Source organism: Capsicum annuum, chromosome 2 (genome assembly GCF_002878395.1).
Source record: "Capsicum annuum cultivar UCD-10X-F1 chromosome 2, UCD10Xv1.1, whole genome shotgun sequence".
Taxonomy (NCBI): Eukaryota; Viridiplantae; Streptophyta; class Magnoliopsida; order Solanales; family Solanaceae; genus Capsicum; species Capsicum annuum.
Window position 1 is genome coordinate 100,215,121 of NC_061112.1, and position 17,927 is coordinate 100,233,047.

Here is a 17,927-nt window from a genome sequence, read left to right on the forward strand (position 1 = left end):
TTATAATTAGGATGAGGGTACTTTTTGAAATTGTTTTGGTCAAAGATAATATGCTAGCGCATTTTTGCGAATATTCATTTGAGAAATTTTTTACTATGTAGGGTACAACTGAAAATGGTGTGTAAGATTTATTATTTGCCTGATTGCCTAAATATGATTTGATGTTTTCTACTCCACTTAAGTTTTAGCATGCGGCACAACCAACAAAAGGTGTAAGGATCCATTATTCTACTATAATTTAGTAGTTAAATATAAAAATACAAACCTTTCAAAATTCGTATATGATCCTCGAAATTCACTTTGTATATGAATACAATGTATATGAGCTCCAAAATTAGAAAGACCCTTGAAATAGAACTTCCTTGACTTAATTAGAGGCATATCAAAACATTTCTCAAAGATAGTTGGATCTCTCACATGAATAAACAGAAGAAAAAATGACAACTTTTTTGAGCTAGCAATACAATGCACAACGTGATAGATAAAAACATTGATTAGTGTCTTATGGAACAGATTCTAACAAGATTAAATTATGGTGCTTTCAACTTAATACCAACAGGAAAAAAAGCTGCTTCTATCTCTTACCATTATCAAGATAGAAGCTACATAAACCTATACTTATGGTAGGATGACTATTTCTAGGTACAAGAAGCAACCAAATCGTTATTCATCCAGCCAAGATAAAGAACGCCATTCCTCACATCAAGCATATAACTTTGGTAGTAATTCTCCAGTATGGTCTTAATAGTAGCATTGGCTGAGGAACTTAACAGATATGGTTTAAAACCAGCCATAGAAAATTGTGACCTCCACCTTCCAAGAAGCTCATGACGCTCAACTCTCTCTGCCCCTTCACATGCTAGTATGTTCACAATTTTGTGAGCCAAGCAATGTTGCTTAACATTGACTCGTTCTTTATGGTCCCTAGGTAGATACACGTCTATAGACTCGAATACGGATAGGTAGTAGTTCAGTGTCTCCAAAAATGAGAAAAGAATTGGACTGTATTAGTGTTGGACTATTGCTCCACTAAAGTAACTATCTTGGGAGATAAGCTTTTAACCATCCTCAGAATTTTGTCTTTGTGATTTTGAGTTCCAATACTCTTATTGTGCATATGGTGTAAAACGAGAGCAAAGTTGACTGCCAATGGTTCCCTAGGCCAAACATTAAGATTCTTGATCTCAACATCAGAACAAAAAACAACCACGGGATGAAATTCAAAAGGTATGTTGCAAGATACAACAATGCTGATAACCTCTGACCTACAATTTCAATCCCCCCTCCTCTGGCGTAATCTGATATGGAATCGTCAATTCTTGTGATGTGGATTCGCGGGGGTCGACCAGGCCAGGCTGTAAGAGCATGGATTAAGGAGATCTACTGGCTACCCTGAGCGACGAATTGAGTTCTCATTTTTCATGACATTAACTACTGCACCATACAAATATCCAAACTTGAAGTACGGACAAATTTCATAAAGCAAGTGCATGTATGAGAAAAGCTCAATGCTAATAGGCTCTTTGCACCTTAAGGCCTTATAGATAGAGCTTCCCAAGGAGACTAATTTGGTAACTAAACCTTCCAGCATATACGCTCCTAAACATTGCATTGGAGACCCACAAACGAATCCCACTGTGCGTAGTTCTGACTTTAACCATTCAACTATAATCAAATTATTCTCCGTTATTGCTTTAGCAGAAGCAATTAGAACTTCTTTCAAGCATTGGTTGTTGTTTGAAAAGTTAACGGAAGGCAAGAAAAAAGAATCTTAATACTTTATAGGTTGGTTATTGAATCTGTTAAACTCGTTAGGTTGGTTATAGAATCTTGATACTCTATGGTCCAACCCCAAGCCTGTAGTCAATACAAAAAATAAAAAAAATAAAAAGTTAAAATCGATGTCGATTTCAAGACAAATGAAAATAACTTTAAGAAATTACTCCAATAACATGTTGGAGAGTTGAAAATACTTTATTCTCCTAAAAAAGACCTAAAAAATTACAACAATAAAGAAACAAATTTTACCTCGTTGTCTCTCATTCGATCAACATTATCCGTTTGTGGGAGATGAGAAGCCTTCCCATTCTTCATTAACTTAGCTGAATTTTTTGATTTTTTTTTGAATTGCAGAAGCTTCAAGAAATGTGTTCTGCTTTGTAAACTGATGGTATCTTCTAATGATGGAATAAGGAAGAAAAAGGTTTCTTTTAATCTAAAGGTGAGGTCAAATGGGTCATGGGTTATGGATAATTAAGTATTGGGTCAAATGGGTCATTTTGTTAAGTTTTTAACATTTCTATTAGTTTTTTATTTTTTGAAATAATTATAGAGTTCAATGAGATTATTGTCCAAAAAAAATCACAAGTGACATTAGTGGGATGTTTGTAAAACTTGAGTGCCAATTTAAGGAATGGTATCTTCTAATGATGGAATAAGGAAGAAAAAGGTTTCTTTTAATCTAAAGATGGGGTCAAATGGGTCATGGGTTATGGATAATTAAGTATTGGATCAAATGGGTCATTTTGTTAAGTTTTTAACATTTCTGTTAGTTTTTTATTTTTTAGAATAATTATAGAGTTCAATGATATTATTGTCCAAAAAAAATCACAAGTGACATTAGTGGGATGTTTGTAAAACTTGAGTGACAATTTAAGGAATTTACTTAATTCTTCTAACATCTTTTAGCTGAACAAATTGAAATAATTTTAATTTTTTTTTTTTTTGAAAAGGAAGGAGCACGGGAGGGGGGGATCTGTTAGACGCTTGAAGCTACTATAAGGTGTGATTGATTCTTATTTGTTATGTAGTTTTGGAATTAGGCTCTCCAGAAAGACAATGGGCGTGGGGAATATTGTGAATTTTGTCTTCCCTTTTTCATATTTAGACAATGGGGTTGGGGAATATTGTGAATTTGTCTTTCCTTTTTCATATTTCTCAGTAAATTCACGTGTTGTTGAAATTTTTAGCGAAATAATCCTGCTGCTACAGTGAGGTTATAAGTATTAGGCTTATTTGAAGTATTTAAATAAAAAGTTATATCAACTTTAAATGTCGGACGCCCAAGGCGTAAGTTTCATAAATTTAAGCTCTACATGTGCGCCTCAAGTCGTTTTGTCAATACCTCGCTCTAGAGCGAGTCCCGAAGCAAGTCGCAAAACTTTCTTTTAAAAACTACATGGCAAACCATAATACTAGTATTACAAAAACTATTAATACATAAGTATAATTTGTAAACATAACTGTCCTAGAATACACCAAACAAATTTTAACATAGACTAATTCCCAGTGCAAGAAGGGCAGGAACTAATTAGTCTCGAATTATTCTTATTAGTAAATAGAGAGAGAGAGCGCACTTAAGTGTTTACATGCCTTCATTTTAGACACACAGCACACGTAACAATTGAGTTTAGTACGTAGTAAAAGCTAGCCTACTCAACGGCCAACGACGACAAGAAAAATGCTAATTTCAAACCTGTCTCTTTTCACTTAGCTCATAAATAACCTCATTTAACGCTTGGCATGAAGTTCCACCACCTTTTTTGACTGCATTAATGGCTTCCTCTCCTATCTCTTTCACCTTCTTCCTTGCCTCTTTACCTTTATCTCCTTCCATGAACTCCCTTATCGGCTTTTCTAAACCTTCACACTTCACGAACCCTCTCACTGATCCATTACACGTCTCGACTCTTAGTCCAATCTTGATTTCCTCCACCACCATTCTTGCATTAAGGTGTTGATCCGCCATCATTGGCCATGCCAGTATTGGCACTTTTGCACATAGGCTCTCTTCTGATCAGCCCACTCTGTCACAACAAGCCCCCTGTTTTTTACTCTGTTTTCAAACCCATTATTGACTTCATCTATATTTCTCCTGACTACGCACAAGAAGTTAACTTCGGATTTCTCCAACCCTATTGTAATTTCCTTGTATTGTTCAGGAGATATCTCTGCTTGGGTACCGAATGCCACGTACAAAACTGATTTCCCCATTTCTAGCATTTCGTCAAGCCATTTGATGTATGAAGGTTTCTCTTAGCTTCCCACTTTGGGAGGCTCGTGAACCGCACAAAAAGGTCCAACACAACATAATTTAGGACTAGCGACACAGTTACAGTAGTCTACATAAACAGATTCGAGCTCATAAAAGCTGTTCACAAGCATGCCATAGCTTTTCGAGGTCGCCATGAGTTGCTCCATAACAAACTCATAACCGGGGCCTTTTGGTTCCCGCTCTCTTAAGGGTACATCAAAGTCATTTCTAGTGATTTCAATCCCGGAGAAATCAGGTACTGAAAATGGCTCATCATCAGACACTTCTGTCCTAAGAATTGAAGCAGCTGAAATCGAGAATGCCATTGAAAATGCGCTCATGCCGTAATAGACAAGCCTTGGGATATCAAATTTGTTTGCTGAGTCTAAAGTCCAGCCGAGAAAGTCATCAGTGATCATGAAAGTAACGGGCGGAAGAGAATCCAAGGCCTTTTCGAAATGGGGTTTCATCAACTTCGTAGCATTGGCAAATGGTGGAAAAAGGGACATGGATGGGAGTTTATCAGTGCTTTCGACACCTGGGGGAATTCCTTGTATGTTTTCAGGAAATGGGATTTGGATGATATTGATGTTGGTGTCTGAAAGAGAATCAGAGAAGAATGGACGATTTGCAGGAGTGGTGAAGATGGTGATGGAAATTTTGCGGGTGAGAAGAAGGAGAGCAAGGTCAAAGATAGGAATTGTGTTGCCTTTGGACATGAAAGGAAACAGAACAGCATGAGTTGTAGAATGAGAAATCATTTTTCTCACAATCTCACTGTGCCACTATGTTGGATGCTTTAGAAACTTTGGTATGATGTGTGCATAAGTAATATTCAGTATCATGGAGGCTTATTGTATAATAATTTTGAGATAAAAGACACAATTATTTTATTCGGTGTTTGGCTGGAAGTATTAGTTAATTTCAGAGAGGTATAGTTAGTTTCGGGCGAGAGGTATTAGTTAATTTTGAGATTAATTATCTCATCATTTATATTACGATGAATTATCTCATAGTATCTATGGTGGAATAACTAATCCGAGATAACTTGTTCCTAACCAACGACCCTACGAGACTTCATTATAGGTACAAAGTAAACCTTAAACAACTACCCCTTGATTCCTAAATATTTCGTCATGTTTTTTTTTCACACCATTTGAAAAAACCGTTAGCTAAAGGTAATTTGACTAATTTATTCCTATTTATTACCCTTTTCAATTTAATACTTCTCTTTTTGTGTTATATTAATATCTCTTTATATTTAAGATTAAGGCAAAGGTAGAAACAAACAACTAATCTTGTTTTGGTTTTGTAAAATAATAAGCATTATGAATCATCTATTTTTATCAAGGATGACAAGTATGTAGAGTAAAAGGAGTACTATATGACTAAAAATCACCCCGTGAAGGATAAATTGAGAATTTTAAAGTTGAATTACTTCAAATATTTAATTAAAAAAAGTGATAAAAAGAATATCTTTTTTGTCCATTTTTATTTGTCCATAATAAGAATGACAGTCACTATGAGACGGAGAGGTGGATAATTTGGGGGGGAGCGGGGGGAGGAGTAGGATGTCACGGAATAGAGGAAATATGCAATTTGAATTTTTCTAGTGTTGCCATCACTATTTAACTACACTAACTCAAGTTCACTATGTTTTCAATTAGATTGATTTCAACAAAATGATCAGTAGCAGTACTATTTTCCAATATCCTCCAGGAGGGTTTTGTCGAAAAGACCTTCTGTGCTGAATAGTGTATGTCCTCACTAAGCTAATTGGGATTTCCATTTCCTATATTCTCTTATGATGTTCCTTATTTATGTATAGGATTATATGATCAGGAGCATCTCCTTTTTCTTCTTTTGGTAAAGAACCTGATAATTAGGGACATTTTCCTTAATTGTTCTTTTTAGTGAGTATAGTCAGAACTTGATTAATGGGGAGGTATGGCGAAGCCCTTTCCTCGTGTATTTTGTGAATTTTAATGAATAAGGCAGGAATCAAAGTCCAATCCCTCATGTCATATCGTATAGCAAATGTAGTCTGTGAAACTGACTTAATATATACATTTCTTTTTAAAAAGAAAAAGATTTTTTGTAGGAAAATTGAAAAGATTTTTTTATAGGGGAAATTGACATTACAACCATTTTGGTCTAAGGCCACACTAACTCTGGACAACACTTATAAAGTGTTGCCTAAAATAGTTTTGGGCATGCTTGTAAAATGTAGCCTTAATTTTTAGCTTTAAGGCACAATAATTTTGACAACGCTTTTAAAGCGTGCTCTTTAATGTTATAGGCTACACTTTATAAGTGTTCATGTCATTATATAATTAGCAACACCTTTTACAAATATGGTTACACTTTTAGAATGTTGTTATAAATGTACCATATATAATTAATGTCTACTTTACCATATATAGTGAATACCTACTTTATCATATATTGTGTATGTCTATTTATGGGAAAGTTACAAATCCCAAGGTTAGTTTTCCCTTATAAATAAAGGGGTTTTCCCTCGTTGTAATTCATCCATCAAGAGAAATAACAATTACTCTCTCTACTCTTGTTCTTTATTCTTTATTATTTTATAACACGTTATCAGCATAAGACTCTACCAAACAAGATGAGATTATAAATCTAAAGGTAATTTCAAAGCTAGTAATTTCTTATGTTATCTTTCTTTTGTTACTAATAATATAATTATTGTTGAATTTGAGAAAAAATAATGGAAAAATTACAAAAACTAGCATCCTTAAGACTATAGTTACAATAAATAGAAACTTTTTCAAAATTACAACTTATAGCAAAAGTAACAATATTTTACCCACTTCATAGTAATAGAAGAATATGTATTTTTCAGTTGTGCATATGTATTTATGAGTAATACATATATATTTGTATATGTATTTATATAGCAACATTTTACTTAAACACAAATACAATTTGTTATTTTTCGTAATGATGAAATTGTTGTTATATAAGTTATAATTAAGGCTACAGAGTTGCTATTTCTGAAATTTTTCCAAAAATAATTGGTTTGGAACCATTTAAGTTTTAAAGTTATTCCTCAAGAACAATATTATCAAAAGGGATGATAATATGTTGGGTTTAAATCTCATCAATTTATGCCTAAGACGCCTTTATATGGGTAAGACGTTGAGTTTGAATCTCAATGCATCATATTGATGATATTATGATGGCTAAGGCAAAATAATGTGTTTTTAATGAAAAGTCATGAAATATGTCCCATTGAATATGCTTCATTCCATGAAGTGAATGTGATAGCAATATATGATAAGTGTGAAATATGGCAACTTACTTTATTCTTGAAGTGTATATGATAGCAGTGCATAATATATCTGAAAGAAGACAAATGATTGAATGCACGAATATACGCGTGGAGGGATAATATGATTATGATCATCAAAAGTGATGATATTTTCACACTCGTATTATGATCATAAGTTATGTTAGAGAAAAATTCTCTAGATCATATGTATGCCTCGATTTGCTCCTGAAGTAGCAATATCATAAAAGAGGTTATAAGCTATCAATTTGATAGGCTTAACACACGATTATATTTCATTCATGAGAATGAGAATTTTAATTGTTATACGCGTAGATCCATTCTCTCGGTGAATGTGATGATATTTAGTGAAACTTATCAACAAACATGAACTTGATTGTGATGGCTTCACAACTCATCTTCGAATGAGGCAGAATAATCGAGAAGAGTTATTATGAAATCTACTTCTAAAGTAGTAAATCTGAAATTTATTCACGTAATAGTAAATATGAAATTTACTAAAGTAAAAAGGTACATGTCATGGTAAAATTGGAGTTTGCTAGAATAAAAGGTCATAAGTTGACATGAACGATTATAACATCCCGAAGATGTGCATATTGAGTATTGGACAAGTAATGAAGAATTAGAAAATTCTTCAAGAATTATTCATGTTGTTTGTTTTCGTGATAAGTTGGTTGGACCAACTAATTATTGGATTGGATCTCTCAAAATCTGAAAAATATAAAATGTGAATAAGGGCTCGTTCACCTTTCATATGATATGTTGAAAAGATGCATCAATAAGATAATCACATGTACATTTATTGTCAACCTGTAGTTTGACATTCATAAATTTGCTTGCTCAATAAAATTGAGTTAAGAGCATAACTTTCAGATTGTGCAATCAAGACAATTCATCTTGATGAAAATGGTTTGGCATTGAATACCTTCAATAAATAGTTAAACCATTGCTGATGAGAATAAAGCTTCATGTGTTGGTATTAAATACTATATGTTGCATACAATAAGACTTGCATGCATTAGACTAATAAATTATGATTATTTCTTTCGTCTCAATTGGTTCAAGGTCAGGAACCAACTATTTCATCTAATAGTTTTGATGTGGTATACAATTAATAAATATACCATGATGCACAAAGATGTATTCCTAAAAAAGATGGAGGATGTATGTTAGTTTTCCTAACATAAGGAGGAGATTACAAGCAACTATGAAATATGTTAGTAATTATCATCAAATCCTCATTCAAAAGATCATTCAAGTCATATGTCGGAAGCATTTATTGACTCAAATTTAATTTCATAGCTAAGCTGCAAGTGCTTCTATTTTGCATTTTTAAAGGACAAAATCTACGCATGCATGAAGCATGGTAGACTAATTAGTTTCAAATGAAATAATCCTTGAAAAGGATAAAGACCAAACAATCATAAGAAGAAGGCAATGTGCTCTTGAAGAGCCTACGACATAACACTTCATGAAACCTATGAGAGGTTCAGGTACCTGAAAATAATGAAGTGATGAGATCTCAAAATATTATGTCACATAGTGAACCGATACAAAATTATATATCATCGATAATATCTTTGATACAATATTGATGCAATATTGTAAAGTATTACGAGGATCCGAATTCTACGTTTATTTAAGCATGATGATGTAGAAATATTTATCAAGTGACACAAAAGGATGTATTTTGGTAAGTATAAAACTTATTTGATTTGCAGTCCAGACACTTGAAGATGTCACACTTGACATGTTGGATATTATCACTTGACAGAAATTCATATGAAAATCTCTAAAGAATTCAAAATGCCTGAAGCATATAAAGTTTCTGAAAAACTTTTTATTATCCTCATAAGAGATAATTTGATGATTTGAGTATCATTGAAACTCTTGGAGAGTTTTTAAAAGCAATCGAATTTTTGCTTAAATGAGAAACATACAAAATTGAATAAGGGTCCATTCTGACCTCAAGAAAAGAATGAGGAACCCCTTGGTTATGAAGTACCATATCTTAGTGCAATTGATGCACTAATGTATCTTGCAAATACTATAAGGCCTGATATAGCCTTTTCAGTTAATTTGTTAGCAAGTTTCCAGTCTCGATCTTATTGGTCATGTTGATATTGGGTACTTATCTGACCTACATAAAGCTCGGTCTCAAATAGGCTATGTATTCATATGTGGTGGTACTGCAATATCTTGGAGATATACAAAGCAGTCTATCATAGCCACTTCATGGAACCATGCTGAGATAATAGTTATTCATGAAGCAAGCCGGGAATGTGTATGGTTGAGGCATGATACATCTCATTCGATAAAAATGTTATTTGAAATGTGACAATATACCCACAATCTTATATGAAGATAATGCAGCATGTATAGCACAACTTAAGGGAGGATCTATAAAAGGAGATAGAACAAAGCACATTTCATCAAAGCTTTTCTACATACATGAGCTCCAAAAGAATGGTGACATTAACATGCAATAGATTCGTTTAAGTGACAATGTGTCTGATTTATTCACCCAGTCTCCTTCAATTGCAACTTTCAAGAAGATGGTGCACAAGATGGGAATGCAAAGATTAAAGGATGTTCTCATTAGGGAGAGTTAATATGCGTTGTACTCTTTTTCCCTTACGAGATTTTTATCCACTGAGTTTTCCTTGTAAGGTTTTTAATGAGGCAACATAAATGTGTATTATCTATCAATTAGACATTCAACGGAGAGTGTTATAAATGTATCACATATAGTCAATGTCTACTTTACCATATATAGTGAATACCTACTTTACCATATATTGTGTATGTCTATTTATGAAAAAATTATAAATCCTAAGGTTAGTTTTTTCCTATAAATAAAGGGATTTTCCCTCATTTTAATTCATCCATTAAGAGAAATAACAATTATTCCTTCTACTGTTGTTCTTTATTCTTTATTATTTTATAACAAATGTGACTATTTTTATTATTTTAAAACAACAATTTATAAGTTTTGTCATTACTTTTCTAAAATTTACACCAAAATATGATATTTCCTTCAATATTTTTAACACTAAAATATTATATTCCCTTTAATTTATAATTAAAAAAATCATAAAACATAATAACATAGCTAGGATTTCTTCTTACTGTTACATTTCCAATTACTTTTCCAAGGTATAAAATGCAGCTGGATATTACTTAAAATTAATTTCAATATAAGTCCTTTTTTTCCTCAATTTTCAATTTTGTTCTGTGGAGCTACAATTTTGTTTAATTACAGCTGAAATCTCGCACAACTGAAATGTCGCACTTGAGCTCCCCTATTAGATCTGTCACACTTGAGCTCCTCCATTAGTTATGTTGGATAATTATAACTTGACGTACTCTAGGGTTTATTCTCATTGATATTGTTTGGAATTGAATATTGAAGCATATCGTTATGATTTCCCCAGAAATTATTACGAAATTGGGTTTCTATCAAAAATTAGATTGAGGTAAGCTCCGATTAACCCTTTTCTTCTTGTTTTATTCTTGTTAATGAGCATTCATGCATTTTTTGGTGAATCTCTTATATGATTTGAAAAAATAAAGCCTTTTTACAATTTGGGCAAAGAGAAATCCTTTTAAAATTTGAATATTCAGGCAAGGATTTGGGTGTGTGCATGTTTGTTTCCAGGAGGTTTGAATTATTTGTTAATTTGTAATACGAAAAGTCTCAGTTTTACAATGTTTATTTAGTTTGTTTGCTATTGTAAGCATGATTAGACTTTCTGTTGATATTGTGGGTGTTGCTCGCATTATTAGGTGTTAACTTTATGGCTAACAGATGATCTTTAAAGGATATATTCTGTGTTTAGGAGTGATCATGTATTTTCCTTTTGAAACTAATGTAATATTTAAAGTTCTGCACTGGCTTCTAATTTCATACGTCGAAGCAAAGATCTTAGTCTTATCACCTACATAGTCTCAGTTTCTAGTTTATTAGAATTTTCTTAGGTTTCTTACTATGAAGCAGAATTCATAGTCTCATTGGTCTGACTTTGGATTTAAGTGCTTGCATGGCTTAGATAGTTATATGTTAAGTTGGCTCCCTCGTTTGTTGTTATGTGGAAGCTCGGGTTGTTGTTGTTTTACAGAGATGCAAAATTTCGTTGAGCCTGATTATATGGTTTCCTCAACTATCTAGGAGTGATAATGTTCAATTGAGCAGAGGATGCATATTTTTGAGTTTTACTTTGTTTTTCAGTTTTCTGGACATATTGGGCTGTGAGACGAGGACTATTATATTGTGTAAGAACTGCTTACCTTGTGTTCATTTGAGGTTATGTCGTAGCTTGTTAGTGGGATGTTGGATTTTATGTTCAAATGAGTAATATTCTAGCACAGATATGTGGTGTACTGGGGTTTGGGAGTTGGGAATTGCAATGTTATTAATCTAACTAGTTTGCTACATTCATCTGATGGTTCACCTATTTCTACTTGTGACCTCTCATTACATGTCTTCAAGTCAGATGAAATCTGTCTGGATCTTTAGGTACGCCAGATAGTAACAATTTGTTATCAACTGCACGTCCTAGTTCATATCCCAGTTTCCTTGTGGCATATACCTTTTCAATGCTTCCTGGCTCTAACTTTTTGTCGATTAGTCTCCATGAAGTTTTAGGATTGTGGATGGTGAGGGTAGTTTTATCAATACCACCTCATAGAAATGTTTCTATCTTAGCTAGATAACTATTTGGCTCTGACAGCAAGAGGATTGTATTTCTCGGCATTCTTTTCAGTCTTGTTATACTGTTTAGTGGACCACTATATGAAGGCTCTTGGACAAATTCTGACACCTTTTGATTCTTTTGATCATCTACGCCTAATTTTTCTAATTAGATATGTTGGATGTAGTTCACTCTTGAAACAAAATGCATCATGCTGTTCTTTCTTCTGGGTGTTAGTTGTCTCAATTGGACACATTTCACTGTCAGCTAACTTAATAAGTTATTCTGACTTGTTTGGAAAATTTAGTTGAGTTGTTTACGTAGAAAAAAAGTATGGGAAAACTTAAGAGGTAGAATATTAGCTACTTGGAGGATACTAAACGAGGTTAGTGAAATAACAGAGCATCTAGATTTTCAATCTTCAATATAGGTTAGATGCTTATTTTTCTGAAAGGCCTGGATTTTCTTGTGCATTAGTGGGATTCCTTGCAGTTGTTATGGTATTGAAAATTAGACTCCAAATGAAACTAAGTGTGCGGCCCCTGTTTTGAAGTGAGTTTCCTGGTGGTGATTCGGTTTTGAGCAGTCAGTTTTGCCTCCTTTGGAAGGACAGGGCCTGATCTACCTTTTGCTGTGTAGGTGTTATCAGTACCATTGTGCAATATTAGTTGGGTTCTAAGCAAAACTTCTTTTGCTTGATTTCCTTTGTGCTTTCTGGTTTGTATGCATCTTTCTAGGTGCATTCTTGAAATGGTTGGAAGCTGGATTTACACAAATTTAGCATATTTCTGCCGTTGCTGCACAAATTTAGCAAATTTCTATTGTTGCTACATGTTATCTTTTGCTATGTATAGTTCCAATTTGTCAAATTTCCCTATTTCACAATTTAAGGTATCTTGCTTGAGACGTATAATACCTTTATTTGGCAGGTGTAGTGTTTAATTTTGATTTATTTGCCTTCTTTAATTTATTTTTGTGTGTGTTTTGTGATGAGCCGCTTTCTTTTCTTTGTAGAAGTGTGAAAGCTCTCTCTGTTGGTGCATGCATCATATGTTCCTGCACTCAGAGAGACATAATTCTAATCAATGGTATGTTTGATATGTTTGGCATTGTAGTAATTAGTAATGTCTGGTGATATGGATATATTTATAGTGAATTAGCATTTTGGGTAGGATCCTTCCATTTATATGTTGATGGAAGTTTTGGTGATCTTGTCATGTTATCTTATTTTAGATGTGTTGGAAATGCATTATGTTTGAGAATTCTTCTCGGCTTTCTTATTGGCAGTTCATCTATTTAGCCTTTTATGGGGCTTCAAATTGATTTTCTCTGTGCAATGTGAGAAGTAGATAACATATTTGCCAACATTATCATTATCAAGCGTAGATAACTATTGTTTTATTTGGCTGATGAAAATGAGAATAAGCATTCAGTCTCTAGGAGCTTTTTAAGTTTTCTTGGTTGTTAGATCTCTGCAATGTTGACTTGGTCATGTTTTTGGTTCTTTTTTAGGTTTTGTCATGGATAGATGGAGACATTTATGACTTTCTCTTGTGAATTTAAAAATTCTATTGTGACAGTGGACTTGAGTCCTTGTCTTACCTTTTTCATCTACCATTTTACTGTTGAGATTAACATTTACAACATCTTTATTGACATTGCATTTACTTTGCGCATTTTGAGTTTCGTGGCCTTTTTCTTTTGTAGGTGTGCCCGTGGGATTATTATTGGTCTTGTTAGAGTAGCTGGCCCTTAAAAAGTTTTGAGGAACTTAGGGATGCAATTTTAGAGTAATTTTGCATCTGATTATCAATTCATTAAGTGAGGGCTTTGTATCTTCTAGTTGTTAAGTACAATTTGAAGCTTGCTTTTTCAATAAATACATGTCGGATTTTTCATGCTCAACTTATCAAAATGAGCACTTCTTGTGTTCTTGATTATTCATTAAAATTTTGTCTCGACTTGCTTGATAATATGATAATGTCTAGATGGGGAACTTCCTGGAAACAAATTAATTTTTTTGGGTATTTTTAATCATCTTTCCATTGCATGTGTTAGCAGAGCAACCTCTAATAGAGATTTACGTTATATTATTTGTTGGCGCTTTACTGAGAAAATTGTTTGGCCAACTTAATTCTTGGCCATCAGTTCAATTCTTGGACATATTTGGATTTGACCTAAAAGTTGGTCAGCCAAGCTTAAAAGCATTTAACTTGTTTCAGTATTGGGTTATTTTTTAAACAACTTTTAAGCCAAGTTGTTACAAACCTAAATAAAGCAAAAGCAACAAGTTGGAAAATCATAACTTCATAGCATTTTATCTTGAGGCTATTCACCATAAGGTTTTAGGTTCAATTCCCAAAAAAGAAAATAGAGTATTTCTCAATTACATTCCTAGAAGATCTTTTGATCTTTCCATCATGAAGAGTCCTCGGCTACATGTTTGTTGAAGCCACAATCAGACTCTATTTGGATTGGTATAGAATGTAAGGCCTTTCTTCTGAGAGAATTACTCAGAAATTAAAGTTTGATGGCATCCCAAAATATTGTAGATTTTGTAAGAAATCAGATCATTTTATGGTTTACGCAGTCGACCTTTTCGTTTCTCTAGCCACCTTTTGCCATCCTTCCTTATCTGCATTAGGATCTTTCACCATTTGATTCATGATCGTATCTAACATTTCGTTCCCGTTATCTGGTTTGGTATACTCTTGCATTTCACTGTAGGGTTGAGTTTTGTTACACTTACAGTCAAAAAGTCAATTTTGGGAGGAGCTTCATTGTTGTGTGAGTCTCAATCTTTGTTTAAGCATTTCTCAGTTCTGGGAAGATCGTCATTGTTGTATATTTGTTGAGCATAATTTTACTTCTAATTGTTTGTTTCATTTTGAATGTGCAGGAACAATGCGGGGGATCAAATTTGAATGGTGGGTGCCACAACTCAACTTGATCTAGATTGAAGTGAATGATGAAGAATTTTTGAAATATTTTGATATACGTTTATATATATTTGGTTTTGTGTGAAACTTGGTACAAATTTTTATTATGTTGTTTTCTACTTAGTATGTAAAAGACATGTTTCTTTGAAATCAAATCTATGCACTTTAATTATTTATTAGCTAATTGGTACGTGAGATTATATATAAATATGTATGTTTACGTAATGTGCTCAGTGATGTATACATTTCGATCAAAATAATTATTTTTCAATTAGAAATTGCGTACTAATATTTTATATGCCTGATGCCATTTCTGTAAAATGTGGCTTGAGCTATTAAATTTTAGGCAATATTGCTACACTTTAAAAGTGTGGTTAAAACATGCTTACACTTTACAATTGTTGTTGTAGAGGATGTATAAAAGGCTACTATTTTGAAATGAGACTAGTAATAACGAAAATGTCACATTTTTTAAGTGTTGTTATAGCGGTGTTACAAAAGGCTATGCTTGCGAAGCATGCCCAAAAATAAAACAAACGCAACATCTTTTAATGTTGTTATAGAGGTGCTACAAAAGGTTACGCTTGTGAAGCGTGCCCAATAGTAAAACAAAGGCAACACTTGTAAGTGTAACTTTATCAAAGAAAAGTATTGTTAATGACAAGCTGTAAAACGTGATCTTAATGGTCATGCTTTTTAAATATAGTTGATATGACAATACTTGAAAAGCGTGATCTTTGATTAAAGGTTACGCTTCTTTAGGTCATCCCCAAAAAGCGTTGTCTAAAGTTTAAAAATGTACTAATCAATGACCACACTTTCTACTATTTTAGATCATACTTTATAAGAGTGGCAATAGTACTAAAATGTCGTAGTGTGAACAGTTACACCAGAAGTATTTGAACCACTGTACTATGCTGGTGTGAACTGCCAAAGACCAAAAAGCAACACAAGTTTACGAATGATTGCTCATGCGTCACAGAAAAAGTGGTTTCTAATACAACTCAATTAAATAATAGTTACAAGCAGTGGGAGAGCTTGAAATATTATTAAGAGATAGAACAATATATATATATATATACTAGACGCTGACAGTTCGTGCTAGTATATATTATTTTTTGTCTCTTAGATAGTTAATTACTAAAATAATTTAAATTTTTAATTACTGTAATTTATAATAGTTTTTCTTCTATCTCAATTTAAGTAATATTAATATAATAATTGTGACACTAATATAGTTTCGAGAGTCAACCAAATTTTTATGTTGACATATTATTTTGTGTCTATTTTATCTTTTTATGAAATATTATTAATTTTTTAATGTTTAGTTGTTCATAATAATTAATTAAGGGTACCATATAGTAAAATCACGATTAAAGCAGCGAATCAGACATATCTTAAATGACTTATAATAACTAATAAAAAGTGATATAACAAAACTACTATAAAAAATACTTGCGAAAAAAATTTAAGTGAGCCTCATAAAAAACGTCAACTTAATTTAAAACATCAAGAGTTAAGTTATCAGTTTATTTCTATTTTATTTTTTTGTTAAATATTGTTAATTTTTTAATACTTGGATGCTTTATAATAATTAATTAGGGGTGATATAGTGAAATTATCATTATTGAAATATTTTCAAATTAGACTTATAAATTATTTAAATATAGTTTAAATCTACTAAAAAATCATAATTAATTAAAATTATTTAATTAGAGGATATATTAATAGTGAATATAAGTAATATTCACAAGTTATCAAATTAGCGTAATATAGAGGTACAAAATTACAATAATAATGTGTCTTGATATCTTTAGTTGTTGTTAACTAGGGTCCACAAATGTGAATTTTGTGATTTTCACAATTTCTATAATATGTTAATATCTATTATGTGTATAATGATTTGAATTTTGACTGCCGTTAATGAAATATATTAAATTATATTTAATATTTATCCAAAATATATAGCTTAAATTTTATTTAAATATAATATTACTTAATTAGAGATCATATTAATAACAAATATAAATTATAATTTGCAAATTATAAAATCGACGTTACATAAGAACGTTAGACGACAACATTAATGCATGACTCTCGTGAGTTGCTGTTAATTAGGATCAAAATATGTGAACTATACGATTTTTACAATGGTTAGCTTAATATCTATATTGAGTGATTATTTTAGGTTGATGTTTACTAGGGTCAACAATTATGTACTCTATGATTTTTATAATGTGCTAATATCTATCATGTCTAAGGAATTTTGAATTTAGACAATCGTTATAGAAATATTTCTTAATTATATTTTAAAACTATTTAAATATGTTGTTCGATTTTTTTAAATATAAAAATAAAATTACGTAATTAAAGTTCATATTAATAACCAATATAATTAATGATTCACCAGTTAATAATTATATTTTTAATTCACCAGTAAACAAATATAATAATTAAAGTACGTAGGATCGCAAGACCATAACATTAACGTGTGACTTTCTTGAATTGATGTTTAACCAATATCGACTTTTTTGAACTATATGATTTTTATTTTGTGTCGATATCTATCATGTCTAAAGTAATTTGAGCTTTGACTATCACTATTGAAATATTTTTAAATTATATATATTTTTAAAAAAAATTCAAATATGTAGTTTAAATTTATATAAACATAAAAATTAATATAGTTCATTAATTAGAAGTAATATGTATTAATAAAAATATAAATAATAGTTCCTACGTTATCAAATCGGCGTAACATAGTGACGCAAGATTACAACATCAATGTGTGACTCTCTTAGGTTATTGTTAATTAAAGTCGACACTTATGAACTATATTATTTTTATAACTTGTCAATGTCTATCATGTCTAAAGTGTTTTAAGTTTTTATTGTTTTTATTAAAATATTTTCATATTATATTAAAAATTGTTTAACTATGCAAACTTTTAATTT

General features: G+C 31.9%; 1 long non-coding RNA gene and 2 pseudogenes across 1 annotated transcript; 1 reads left to right on the forward strand and 2 right to left on the reverse strand.

Annotated features, from left to right (window-relative positions):
* Positions 1–638: 638 nt before the first annotated feature.
* LOC107857880 lies at positions 639–2,094 on the reverse strand (annotated as a pseudogene).
* A 1,105-nt stretch (positions 2,095–3,199) lies between these two features.
* LOC107861017 lies at positions 3,200–4,822 on the reverse strand (annotated as a pseudogene).
* Positions 4,823–10,470: 5,648 nt separating this feature from the next.
* On the forward strand, positions 10,471–15,157 carry LOC107858743. The gene is made up of 2 exons (XR_001671218.2): positions 10,471–10,819; positions 14,934–15,157. It is a non-coding gene; the product is annotated as an uncharacterized LOC107858743 (long non-coding RNA).
* Positions 15,158–17,927: the final 2,770 nt, after the last annotated feature.